The sequence below is a fragment of the Hyla sarda genome, chromosome 3 (genome assembly GCF_029499605.1).
Source record: "Hyla sarda isolate aHylSar1 chromosome 3, aHylSar1.hap1, whole genome shotgun sequence".
NCBI classification, from domain to species: Eukaryota; Metazoa; Chordata; class Amphibia; order Anura; family Hylidae; genus Hyla; species Hyla sarda.
The window spans coordinates 418,175,553-418,187,569 of record NC_079191.1 but is presented as its reverse complement, the minus strand read 5'-3'; the positions used below and the strand labels follow the sequence as shown (position 1 = coordinate 418,187,569).

General features: G+C 46.4%; 1 protein-coding gene across 1 annotated transcript in view; it reads right to left on the bottom strand.

The window, feature by feature from the left end:
* KCTD3 (potassium channel tetramerization domain containing 3) overlaps window positions 1-12,017 on the bottom strand; it is a 103,307-nt gene that overhangs the window by 50,573 nt on the left and 40,717 nt on the right. The window lies entirely within an intron of this gene.

The window sequence follows — 12,017 nt, the reverse complement described above, 5'->3', positions numbered from 1 at the left end:
AAACGGAATGAGGCCTACAAAGAAAAGAACACAGTACCTACAGTGAAATATGGTGGAGGTTCAATGATGTTTTGGGGTTGTTTTGCTGCCTCTGGCACTGGGTGCCTTGAATGTGTCCAAGGCATCATGAAATCTGAGGATTACCAATGGATTTTGGGTCCCACTGTACAAGCCCAGTGTCAGAAAGCTGGGTTTGCGTCCAAGATCTTGGGTCTTCCAGCAGGACAATGACCCTAAACATACATATAAAAACACCCAGACATGGATGGCAACAAAGCACTGGAGAGTTCTGAAGTGGCAGCAATGAGTACAGATCTAAATCTTATTGAACACCTGTGGAGAGATCTTAAAATTGCTGTTGGGAAAAGGCGCCTTCCAATAAGAGAGACCTGGAGCAGTTTGTAAAGGAAGAGTGATCCAACATTCCGGCTGAGAGGTGTAAGAAGCTTATTGATGGTTATAGGGAGTGACTGATTTCAGTAATTTTTTCCAAAGGATGTTCAACCAAATATTTAGTTAAGGGTGCCAATAATTTGGTCCAGCCCATTTTTAGAGTTTGGTGACATTATGTCCAATTTGCTTTTATCATCTCCCTTTTTGGTTTAGGTCCAATACACACAAAGGGAATAAAAATGTGCATAGCAAAACGCAACACTGCAATCCTTTTCTGTGAGAAATACTTCATTTTCTAGAAATATTTCAGGGGTGCCAACATTTACGGCCATGACTGTATGTGTGTGTGTATATAATGCTTGAAAAAGGCTCCAGGAGGAGCTGAAACGTTGTAATGCTGACATGAGATATTAAATCACTTATTTTGTTGGAGTGCTGCGCCTGTATCTGGTTTTTTTATATATATATATATATATATATATATATATATATATATATATATATATATATATATATATAGTAACTATATTTCATATTAGTAATAGTTATTTATTTTCCCAAATATACATGCCATGACAGTATTTCACTAGCCAACCCACAGAAAAATAAGTGAAAATAAGCACCAATATTATCTCCAGCCTCTTCATCACGATCCACACAATTTGTAATCTACATCTCTGCCCCCACCTCTCTCCTGTGCATAAAGTAAAGTTAAAGATTGTTTGTGCTGTTGCCATTTTGATCCCCCCCCCCCCCTATACATAAGAAATTGTCTTCCCAAATAAGATTGGTGGACGCAGTTCTTTGTGGAATAAATGCAACCTTGGTGCAGAGCGAGTTGGGGGAGGGGAGGGGAACGGGAGAGAAAAAGCGTGCACGCTGCCTACATTTATCTACAGGTCAGGTACGCGGCTGGCAAGTCCCGTAATTGCATCACCATCACTGATCCATCACTGCTTCTCAAATCTGAACTCATGAGACCATCCTCCGGTGAAATGGGGCTATTGAAAGTGACACTCTCACTAAATCATAAGTCTCTTAAGTAGAAGCTGCCAGCCATACTTAATAACCGGAGTTTTGCTCAAACACGCCAATGTCTACAAGTGCGGCTCTTACAAACATTGCTTCTGCATTTATCCTCTACTCTAAGTGCACTTTAAAAAAGAATAATAAAAAAAAAAAAAGCGAAATCTGTCGGTAGTGGTGACTGCGGTGCTCAAATGTCATGGGGGACGTGATCTCTATATTAGGCTGCACCCCCCCCCCCCACCCTTTCCCCCTTTTGGCTGCCAGCATTTTTGCTAGAAAGAATTGTTATTACAAGTCACAAGTGTAATGTGCAGAATTGGGAGGCAGGGAGCCGCCTCATGGAGCGAGCACTGACTTCTCCCCTGGAAGTAAAACGTCTGATGACATAGACAACATAACTGGAGGCTTGTGCTGTGTATACAAATGCTTCATTGGCCCCCGCCGTACATATGTTCTCTTTAAATCCCCCAGCGGGGGCAAGGAAGACATTGCGCTCATTGTAATGATCTGTATTCCGGGTAAATCAAACCATCGGGTATTACAGGACGGGGAGGAAAATGAAGACGTGCGGTGCGCATTTCTAGGAAAGATGAAGACGACTTAAAACTATATTGGGCAGCGGCAACCTCTTTGGTTTAGGGCACCGTTTCCCAACCAGGGTGCCTCCAGCTGTTGCAAAACTACAACTTCCAGCCTGCACAGACAGCCTGTGGCTGTCTGGGCATGCTGGGAGTTGTAGTTTTGCAACAGCTGGAGGCACCCTGGTTTAGGGGAATAGCACTGATTTTAAAGTAGTGTTTCCCAACCAGGCTGCCCTAGCTGATACTAAACTACAACTCCCAGCATGCCCGGACAGCCTTTTGTAACAGCTGGAGGGACCCTGGTTGGGAAACACTGTTTTAAAGGGGTTCTCCACTGGAAAACACACACACACACACACATATACATATATATATATATATATATATATGTGTGTATTTATTTTTTAAATCAACTGGTGCCCGAAAGTGAATCAGATTTGTAAATTACTTCTATTTAAAAATCTTAATCCTTTCAGTACTTAGCTGCTGTTATGATCCACAGGGAGTTCTTTTCTTTTTTAATTTCCTTTCTGTCTGACCACAGTGCTCTCTGCTGACACCTCTGTCCATGTCAGGAACTGTCCAGAGTACAAGCAAATCCCCATAGCAAACCTCTCCTGCTCTGGACAGTTCCTGACATGGACAGAGGTGTCAGCAGAGAGCACTGTGATTAGACAGTACTGGAAAGAGTAAGATTATTTTCTTTTTAAATAGACCAGGTCTTTGAGAAAGGAAGTCGTCACTTCCGAAACGCGTCAGACCCTCTGACACTCGCAGGTACCTGGAGAGACGTCACCTACATTGCCGAAAGGCCTCATCCCGGTTTTTTCCCTATCTCACACCCGCGCACGCTGGTAGTAGATGCCGCCGGCAGGTCTGGAACATTGTAACAAAGCCGGTACCCATACAGAGGATACAAGGTTTAAAATATCGCCCATTATCCACATTCAGCCATTACCTGCACGAGTGGATACAACTATACAGAACAATCAGGACTCAATCAGCCGTCTAATACAGGCTTTTACATCCTCACCAGAATATACATTTCATTCATACTCACCAAGAAGTGCTCACAACCCCTTAATCTATATTTAGTTTCCAAATTAATTTGATGGCATATCAGAGAGCCATCTAGGGTTGAACCTTAGCAGCTACAATAAAAAAAAAATCCATAAGCGCCGGTGTTGAAGACAAATAAAACTAATTTACAAATCTGTTTAACTTTCTGGTACCAGTTGATTTAAAAAAGTAGATTTTGTATGCTTAACGAAAAATCTCTCGGAGGATCCATTGGGGGGGACACAGAGACCATAGGTATATCTTGCTGCCACTAGGAGGCTGACACTAGGCATACAAAAAGAAGTTGTCCCCTCCTGGCAGAATATACCCTGCCTACTGACTCTGAGCTAATCAGTTTAGTCCTAAAGCAGTAGGAGAGGACCGACAGAGAAAAAAACCAGCAGGCGTCCGAGGGAACCAGACAAAAAATAACCGAACGCTATCCCTCGGACAGAAAACCAAACCATAGTAACCAAAACAAAAGGGTGGGTGCTGTGTCCCCCAATGATAATAGATTTTACAGTAAGCATAAAAAAATCATCTTTTCTGGGTCAGCTCCATTGGGGGACACAGAGACCGTGAGACGTACCAGAGCAGTCCCCAGGGTGGGAAAAATACCCAAAACAGAATCAGGCAGAAGACTGAGCCACTGCCGCCAGCAACACCTTGTGATCCCAAATTGGCATCAGCGGACGCAGAAGTGTGCAGAATCTGGGGTAGAATCTGGTGAAGGTGTGAAAAGACGACCAAGTGGCCGCCTGGCAAATCTGCAAGGCCGAAGGCCTATTGCATAGCGCCCAAGAAGCCCCAACGGAACGCGTGGAATGCTCAGTCACCCGAAAGGGTGGGAACGTCCCCTTATGACGTCACAATTCCAAGATGGCGGAATGGATCCACCAGCGAAGCCGGAAGACCCTCCGGAATCACAGAGAAAGTCACCCTGCCGGAAAGAGAAGATGACAGAAAGATAGATCGGAACAGCGCGAACCACATCCAGACAATGGAAGGAATGCTCCTTGGCACTGGATGGATCCGGACGGAAGGAAGGAAGAACTATCTCCTTGTTCACGTGAAAGGAGGAGACCAGAAAAACAACCCCTTGTCCTGGTGAAGGACCAAGAAGGGAGAGCGACAAGAGAGAGCCGCCAGCTAAGAGACCCGCCTAATGGAGGTTAAAGGGGTACTCTGCCCCTATCCTAAGGATAGGGGATAAGATGTCAGATCGCCGGGGTCCCGCTGCTGGGGACCCCCGGGATCTTGGCTGCGGCACCCCCGCTATCATTACTGCACAGAGCAGACTCGCTCCGTGAGTAATGACCAGCGATACAGGGGCCGGAGCATCATGATGTCATGGCTCCGCCCCTCGTGATGTCACAGCCCGCCCCCTTAATGCAAGTCTATGGGAGGGGGCGTGATGGCCGTCACGCCCCCTCTCATAGACTTGTATTGAGAGGCAGGACTGGAACTGGAAATGACCCGCCGGAACAGCAAAGCGGAGGAAACGCTGATGGCCGTGAAAAATGGGAATTTGCAAATAGGCTTCCCGGATATCTACTAAGGAAAGAAACTGCTCTTGATCCATGGACGCAACCACTGAGCGAAAGTGGCATAGCCGCAAGTGGCGGTTGAGCAACTTGAGGTCCAGAATGGGGCGAGCAGAGCACCCTTTCTCGGGGACTACAAACAGATTTGAGTAGAACCCCAAAAAACGTTCCCCTGGAGGAACAGGAACAATCACCCACTGAGCAAGGAGGGTACTCAAAGAGATCTGAAAGGCAGCCGCCAAAGAAGGGGAACGAGAAGGACGGGATCGGAATTACCGGTCCCGGGGAAAAGAAGCAAACTCTATCCGGTAACCATCAGATATGATGTTCAGAACCAAGGAATCCTGAACCTGCGCTAGCCAAATGTTCCGGAAAAGAGACAGACGTCCTTCCACCCGAGAAGAGGATACGGGTGGGGGCGTCCCTTCAGGAAGAGGAAGGCTTACGGTTACCGGACTTGGCTGAGAAACAGCCAGCACAGTTGTCTTGCCTCCAGGAAGGACCTGCCTTGAAAGAAGGGGCTTTGGGGCGCCTGCTTGGAAGGACAACCCGATGCAAAGGACCAAAAGGAAGCAGTCTTCCGAAGGGGGATCAGAATGGCAGGGTTTGTTCTGCGGCAGCAGAGAGCTTTTACCTCCAGTAGCTTCGGATATGATCTCATCCAGTCGTTTCACAAAAAGCCGTGAACCTGAGGAGGGCAACTCAGTGAGAGATTTCTTTGAAGCAGCGTCTGCATCCCACGCCTTCAGCCACATGGAGCGACAAATCACAACCAAATTACCTGAGGCAAAGGCTGTACATCGTGCGGACTACAAAGCAGCCGAACAGAGGAAGTCCCCAGCCTGAAAGCGTTGACGAGCGAGATCCGCCAAGTCCTCCCGAGGAGCGCCACACAGGATGCTTGGCGAAGCTGAGAAGCCCAAACCAAGATGGCCTTGGATACCCAGGCAGAAGCGAAGGTAGGTAACAAGGACAAACCTGCCACTTCAAAGGCAAACTTTGCCAAGTTCTTGATCTTCTTGTCCACCCGATCCTTAAAGAATGCTGCATCCGCCAGAGGCAGAGTAGTCAACTTGGACAGATGTGAAACCGGAGGATCAACTGCCGGTGGCGTCGACCACTTGGAAATCAGATCCTGAAGGAAGGGAAACTGAGCTTGTATCTTCTTGGTCCCCTGAAACAGTCTATCCGGATGCTTCCAAGATGTGTCTAGCAAGGCGTCAAATTCAGCATTAGAGCGTCAAGTAATTTCACCCCCGACACCCTGCGCACTGCTCGCGAAGTTAAAGTAAAGTGCGGCCGGCTGCGCGATCGCATCCCTGCTGACAGGGACTGCGGTCGCGTGCTGAAGAAAGAAGAGTACAGGCTGCTGCGAGTAGTAAGCAGTGCTGGGGAGTGGGAAGGGGAGGAAAGCTGCGCGATCCCAGAGCCCCGACAGTGCTGATAGTGAATCACTATTCCCAGCCCCAAGCCCCAGAAATAAAGTCCCCCAAATGCCCAGAAAAAGATAGAGAAAATGAGGGAGGGGGAGAATGGGGGATTGAGGAATATACTCACCCTGCATACAGCCACACTCACCTAAGATGTCTTCAGCCAGCTATGGTCACCTGAGTCATATCAGGCTGAGACAGCGGGACGAGTAGGGAAGATAGGGGGACCTGGACCCAAGGTGCAACCCCAAGCGCTGGCAGGAAGGGGTTAACGGTGAATACTCTATGCCCAGTGCCCCTTAGCCGCATATGGGGGAACAGGTAGCGCCATGCACCTGAACCCCCACCTAAAAAACAGAAAAGGAAAGAAAAACCTAACTACAGGCCCTAGCTAGAAAATAAAAAAGAAGACCAGGTCTGGAGAACTCCAGACCTGTGTCTGCCTCCCACTGACACTAAGCTAAAACTGATTAGCTCAGAGTCAGTAGGCGGGGTATATCCTGCCAGGAGGGGCCGACTTTTTGTATGCCTAGTGTCAGCCTCCTAGTGACAGCAAGATATACCCACGGTCTCTGTGTCCCCCAATAGAGCCAACTGAGAAAAATGTTTTCCAGTGTAGTACCCCTTTAAAAGAGATAGAAAGTGAGGAAATCTGGATTATTCATGTTATTTATTTATTTATTTTTTTGCATAATTTGGTGATGGTATATCAAAGACATGGTCCACTAGGCCCATGCACACTACTGAATTTTCCCCATGAGTAGCCTTTCATTGTTTTGAATTGAAGGTTTTGACACGGAAATTACGGATTCTGCCCCCAAAGAATGAAAATGTTTATTAGATCGGTGCAATTCCTGCATTGCTGTCAATGGGGACGGTGCATGTCCGCACGATCATATCGCCGATTCCTAGCGTCATTGCCCACTGCACATGGAATCTCTGCCTGTGAGACTTCAGACATACTAGATTTTATCAATGTTGTCCTAGAGCAGTTTTTCCCAACCAGGGTGCCTCCAGCGGTTGCAAAACTACAACTCCCAGCATGCCAAGACTGCATTCGGCTATCCGGGCATGCTGGAAGTTGTAGTTTCGCAACAGCTGGAGGCACCCTGGTTGGGAAATACTGTCCTAGAGAAATTTCTCTAGCCAACCAGCACCTTGTACTGACAAGGCGCAAGAATGACAGCTGTTCTAGCGATGGTGTGTGTGAGTGCGCGTGTTCATCAAGTTCCGCACCCTCCTTGCTTTAAGTCTGCGGTGGCCAACCTTGGTTTACAGCCTCTTGGTCACTGCTTTGCTGTCAGAAAATTAAAACTCCCAGCATGCCCGGATGGCTTTAGGTTGTCCAGGCATGCTAGGAGTTGTGGTTTTGTAACAGCTGGAGGCGCACTGGTCTGAAAACACTCTAGGGGCACACTGGTGAGGCAGTTCCTTTGGAAGCCTCCCCTTGAGCTTTCACAAAGGTGGGTCATCGATCCTCAACCCTTCTGGCCTTAAGAAAAAAGAAAGATTAGTGGGCGTCTATTTCCTTGTTAACTGTTTAAAGGAAATCTTCACTGAAATACACTTATCCCGCGCACAATCTCCTGCATCGGGCCCCGGCTCTGCTGTGCAGGAGGCGTGTCGGCCGCTGCGATACGCCTCCTCTATGCATCTCTATGGGAGAAGATGGGATGCAGCATTTGTGCATCTCCACCTCTCCCATAGAGCTGTATGGAGGGGGCGTGTCAGTCGAGCTCAGTGAGCTTGACGCTATGCGCTTTAGCTGGCGCCCATTCTGGAGATCGTGGGGGGTCCCAGCGGTCGGATCCCCCCCCCCCCCCCCCCACGATCAAACACTTATCCTCTATCCTGTGGATAGGGGCAAAGTGTTTTTCGCTGCAGTTGTCCTTTAAAGAGCACAAAGTTGGGCCTCCAGAAAAATATGTTTGAAGGATCTTGGTTCAGACATTGACTTTTAAGGCAGCTACCTATAGGTGGCACTAATAAAAAATGTCCAATTCAAGCGAACTAGAAACCTATTCACACCTGGATTCTGTGATGCGGGTCATATGGAGGCTTTTTCTCCACGCGGTATACTCCTAGTAGATAGAATTCACACCACAGAGTAGCTTCTCTTTTTTCGATAAGTATGCTTTAGTGTAACTTCATTCATAGACATATCAAAAGTGCTAAAAACATACAATTCACCCAAGGTGCACCAACTAGACGCGCTTGACACTCCTCGTTATGCCGGATTATTTCCGCACATTTCCGGGCATCCTGCAGCCGAGGTTCCTTTCTCTCACGGAGGACACAGCAGTAGATCTTGCGTCGAACACTTACAAGCGTCGTCCTTCATGAGAGGAAGGAACCTCAGCTGCAGGATGCCCGGAAATGGGCGGAAATAATCCGGTGTAACGAAGAGTGTCAAGCGCGTCTAGTTGGTGCACCTTGGGTGAATTGCATGTTTTTATCACTTTTGATATGTCTATGAATGAAGTTACACTAAAGCATACTTCCTGAAAAAGAGAAGAAGCTGTGGTGTGAATCCTATCTACTATGAGGGCCCTAATAAAAAGGAGAGAGCATATGTGTAGTATGCCCAATGGTCACAAGCGAGGGAAGGTATAGGTGCCGCTCAACTGATATGGTTATCCCTAAGGCACAACACCATGTATGACCTGTGTGCACTATGAGTGTTAGAGGAAAACAGCTGCAGCCAAACTCCACCGGAATGAACACAAACCACTAAATAATGTGCTGCGTAGATCCGTCCTTCCTGTGGTGTTGTGGTTTATATTGGTGGAACTTGAGACAGGGCTCCTTCTGGAACAGAGACAATTTACATACATTTTCCCCCATAGAGCATTGCTTGTTAGATTGGCTCATCTGGATCTCCTCTATGAGAACCAGTGCCTCCCCTCACAGACGGGCAACTTTTTTGTTTAAAGTTTTTCAAGCAAAGTCATGTGATTATTTGTGAAAATTCAGATGTCAATTTTTTTTCCCCTATAGCCAGTTAAAAGAAGTTGATATACTGTATAAGGCTATCCTTCATATAAGATAGGGATAGGTATAAGGCTATCCTTCATATAAGATAGGGATAGGTATAAAGCTATCCTTCATATAAGACAGGGATAGGTATAAGGCTATCCTTCATATAAGATAGGGATATGTATAAGGCTATCCTTCATATAAGATAGGGATAGGTATAAGGCAATCCTTCATATAAGATAGGGATAGGTATAAGGCTATCCTTCATATAAGATAAGAATAGGTATAAGGCTATCCTTCATATAAGATAGGGATAGGTATAAGGCTAATCTTCATATAAGATAGAGATAGGCATAAGGCTATCCTTCATATAAGATAGGGATAGGCATAAGGCTATCCTTCATATAAGATAGAGATAGGGATAAGGCTATCCTTCATATAAGATAGGGATAGGCATAAGGCTATCCTTCATATAAGATAGGGATATGTATAAGGCTATCCTTCATATAAGATAGGGATAGGTATAAGGCTATCCTTCATATAAGATAGGGATAGGCATAAGGCTATCCTTCATATAAGATAGGGATAGGCATAAGGCTATCCTTCATATAAGATAGGGATAGGCATAAGTCTATACTTCATATAAGATAGAGATAGGCATAAGGCTATCCTTCATATACGATAGGGATAGACATAAGGCTATCCTTCATATAAGATACAGATAAGCATAAGGCTATCCTTCATATAAGATAGGGACTGGTATAAGGCTATCCTTCATATAAGATAGGGACAGGTATAAGGCTATCCTTCATATAAGATCGGGATAGGCATAAGTCTATACTTCATATAAGATAGAGATAGGCATAAGGCTATCCGTCATATACGATAGGGATAGACATAAGGCTATCCTTCATATAAGATAGGGACAAGCATAAGGCCATCCTTTACATAAAATAGGGGATAGACATAAGGCTATCCTTCATATAAGATAGGGATAGGCATAAGGCTATCCTTCATATAAGATAGAGAGATATAAGGCTATCCTTCATATAAGATAGGGCCAGGGACTATTGGTAGTATGATGAATATTAGGCAGACTAAAAGGGCCAAATAGTTCTTATCTGCAGATGCATTCTATGTTTCTGTGTCTATCGATTCAGCAAAAAAAATGAACATGTCTGAATGGTGCAGCTTTATCTCACACAGAACAATGGGGGGCTGTTGCACACTATTTTCCTGGTGGAATTCCGGTTGGAAAATACATAGTGTGAATGGGCCCTTAGATTCACACCCCCTTTAGAGTGAAAGTTAACGCCAGGTTGCACCTGAATAAGAGCCATTTTACTACAGCCCTTCTTGACCCTCCTACACAGTGCCCAGAATTAAATGGGCACTCTCATTAAAACTAATGTGTGCTATTGCACTCCTTGTGGTAAATAAAAAATATTCCTAATGTACTTTGTTAAAAAAAAAAAAAAAAGGTTTTCTAAGTTTTATTTGTGTTTAAAAAAAAAAAAAAAAAAATCAACCACTAGGTGTCTCCCTACTTATCCAGAGCACATCCCCCCTCCCCCCCATCTTTTGCCCAGACTTTGGACTCCTGCTGGCTTGCCAGAAGCTTAAAAATCAGGAAATGCTAAGGGGAGTGAGTGCAGCCTTATCAAATCATAGCTCATCTCACACTGAACTGCCCTGGGCTGTGTGTAGCGGAGTGAGGGAGGAAGATCTCCCCTGTATGGCTTCAGATGATGTCACGCCTGCCGGGGAACGCCCCTTCCCAGTCTGTGAATCTGACTGAGCAGAAAATACAGAGCAATATCAAGGTAGAAAACTTAAAAAACATAGTACAATAAAGGCAGGGGGTGGTTTAGTATGATGTGGGCAGCGACCTGGGAGGATTATAACATTTTACAAGATTATGAAATGTACTCTTTAAGAAAGAGAATCTTTTTTGCCCCCTTTTTCCAAAAACACAACGCCACACCAAACTTGTCTATGGACAGTGTCTGGCACAGCCGCTCATACCCATTCGCATTAACATGATATAGCTGAGTACGGTACTGTACTGAAAGAGAACTGTTTTAAAAAAACTTGTGAGATTTTGTAGCAACATTTTTGATCAGACACTGACCGCAGGAACGATCAAGGAGAAGAGTGGGCTAAACACTCAGACCCTGACGGATCAAAACTTTTGACATGCCTCTAGGACCTGACAGCGGGTTTCCCAACCAGGGTGCCTCCAGCTGTTGCAAAACTACATCTACAATTAGCAAGGAGAAGAGTGCGCTAAGCAGAGAGCGAGGAGAGGACTGCTCATCCATGCGCTTCTCTCCCCACTCATTCTAGCAACGGGTCTAAACTAGGGATCGACCGATATCGTTTTTTTAGGGCCGATACCGATAATCTGTGGAGGTTAGGGCCGATAGCCGATAACTTATACCGGAATATCGGTATAAGTTATCGGCTATTTATCCCCCCGCGACACCGCTGCAGATCATTGATTTAAAGCAGGCGCTTTAAATCAATTCACTGCAGTGGCTTTTGCGGTGCCATAGGCCGCCGCCGCCACCCGCTTCTCTCCCCCTGCCTGTCCAGGGGTCCTGAGACCTATCACCGCCACCGCTCCCTCCACCGCCACACCGCACCGCAACCGACCCCCCGACCCGCACCGGCCCTATTGCCTCCCCCATCCCCGGTTTTATAATTACCTGTCCCCGGAGTCCACTCCACATCTGGCTCCGGTGGCGTCCTCCTGAGCTGTCACTGTGCGCACTGACGGTGACGTCACATCGCGCACGTCACGTCACTGCGCACAGCGCAACGCAGGATGCAGCAGGAGCAAGAAGTAGCAGTGCGGTGGGGCCGGGGCATTATCGGCAAGGTAATTGCCGATACCGATAATGGCCAAAATCGTAATTATCGGACGATAATATCGGCCATACCGATAATCGGTCGATCCCTAGTCTAAACACTCAGACCTTGACGGATCAAAACTTTTCACATGT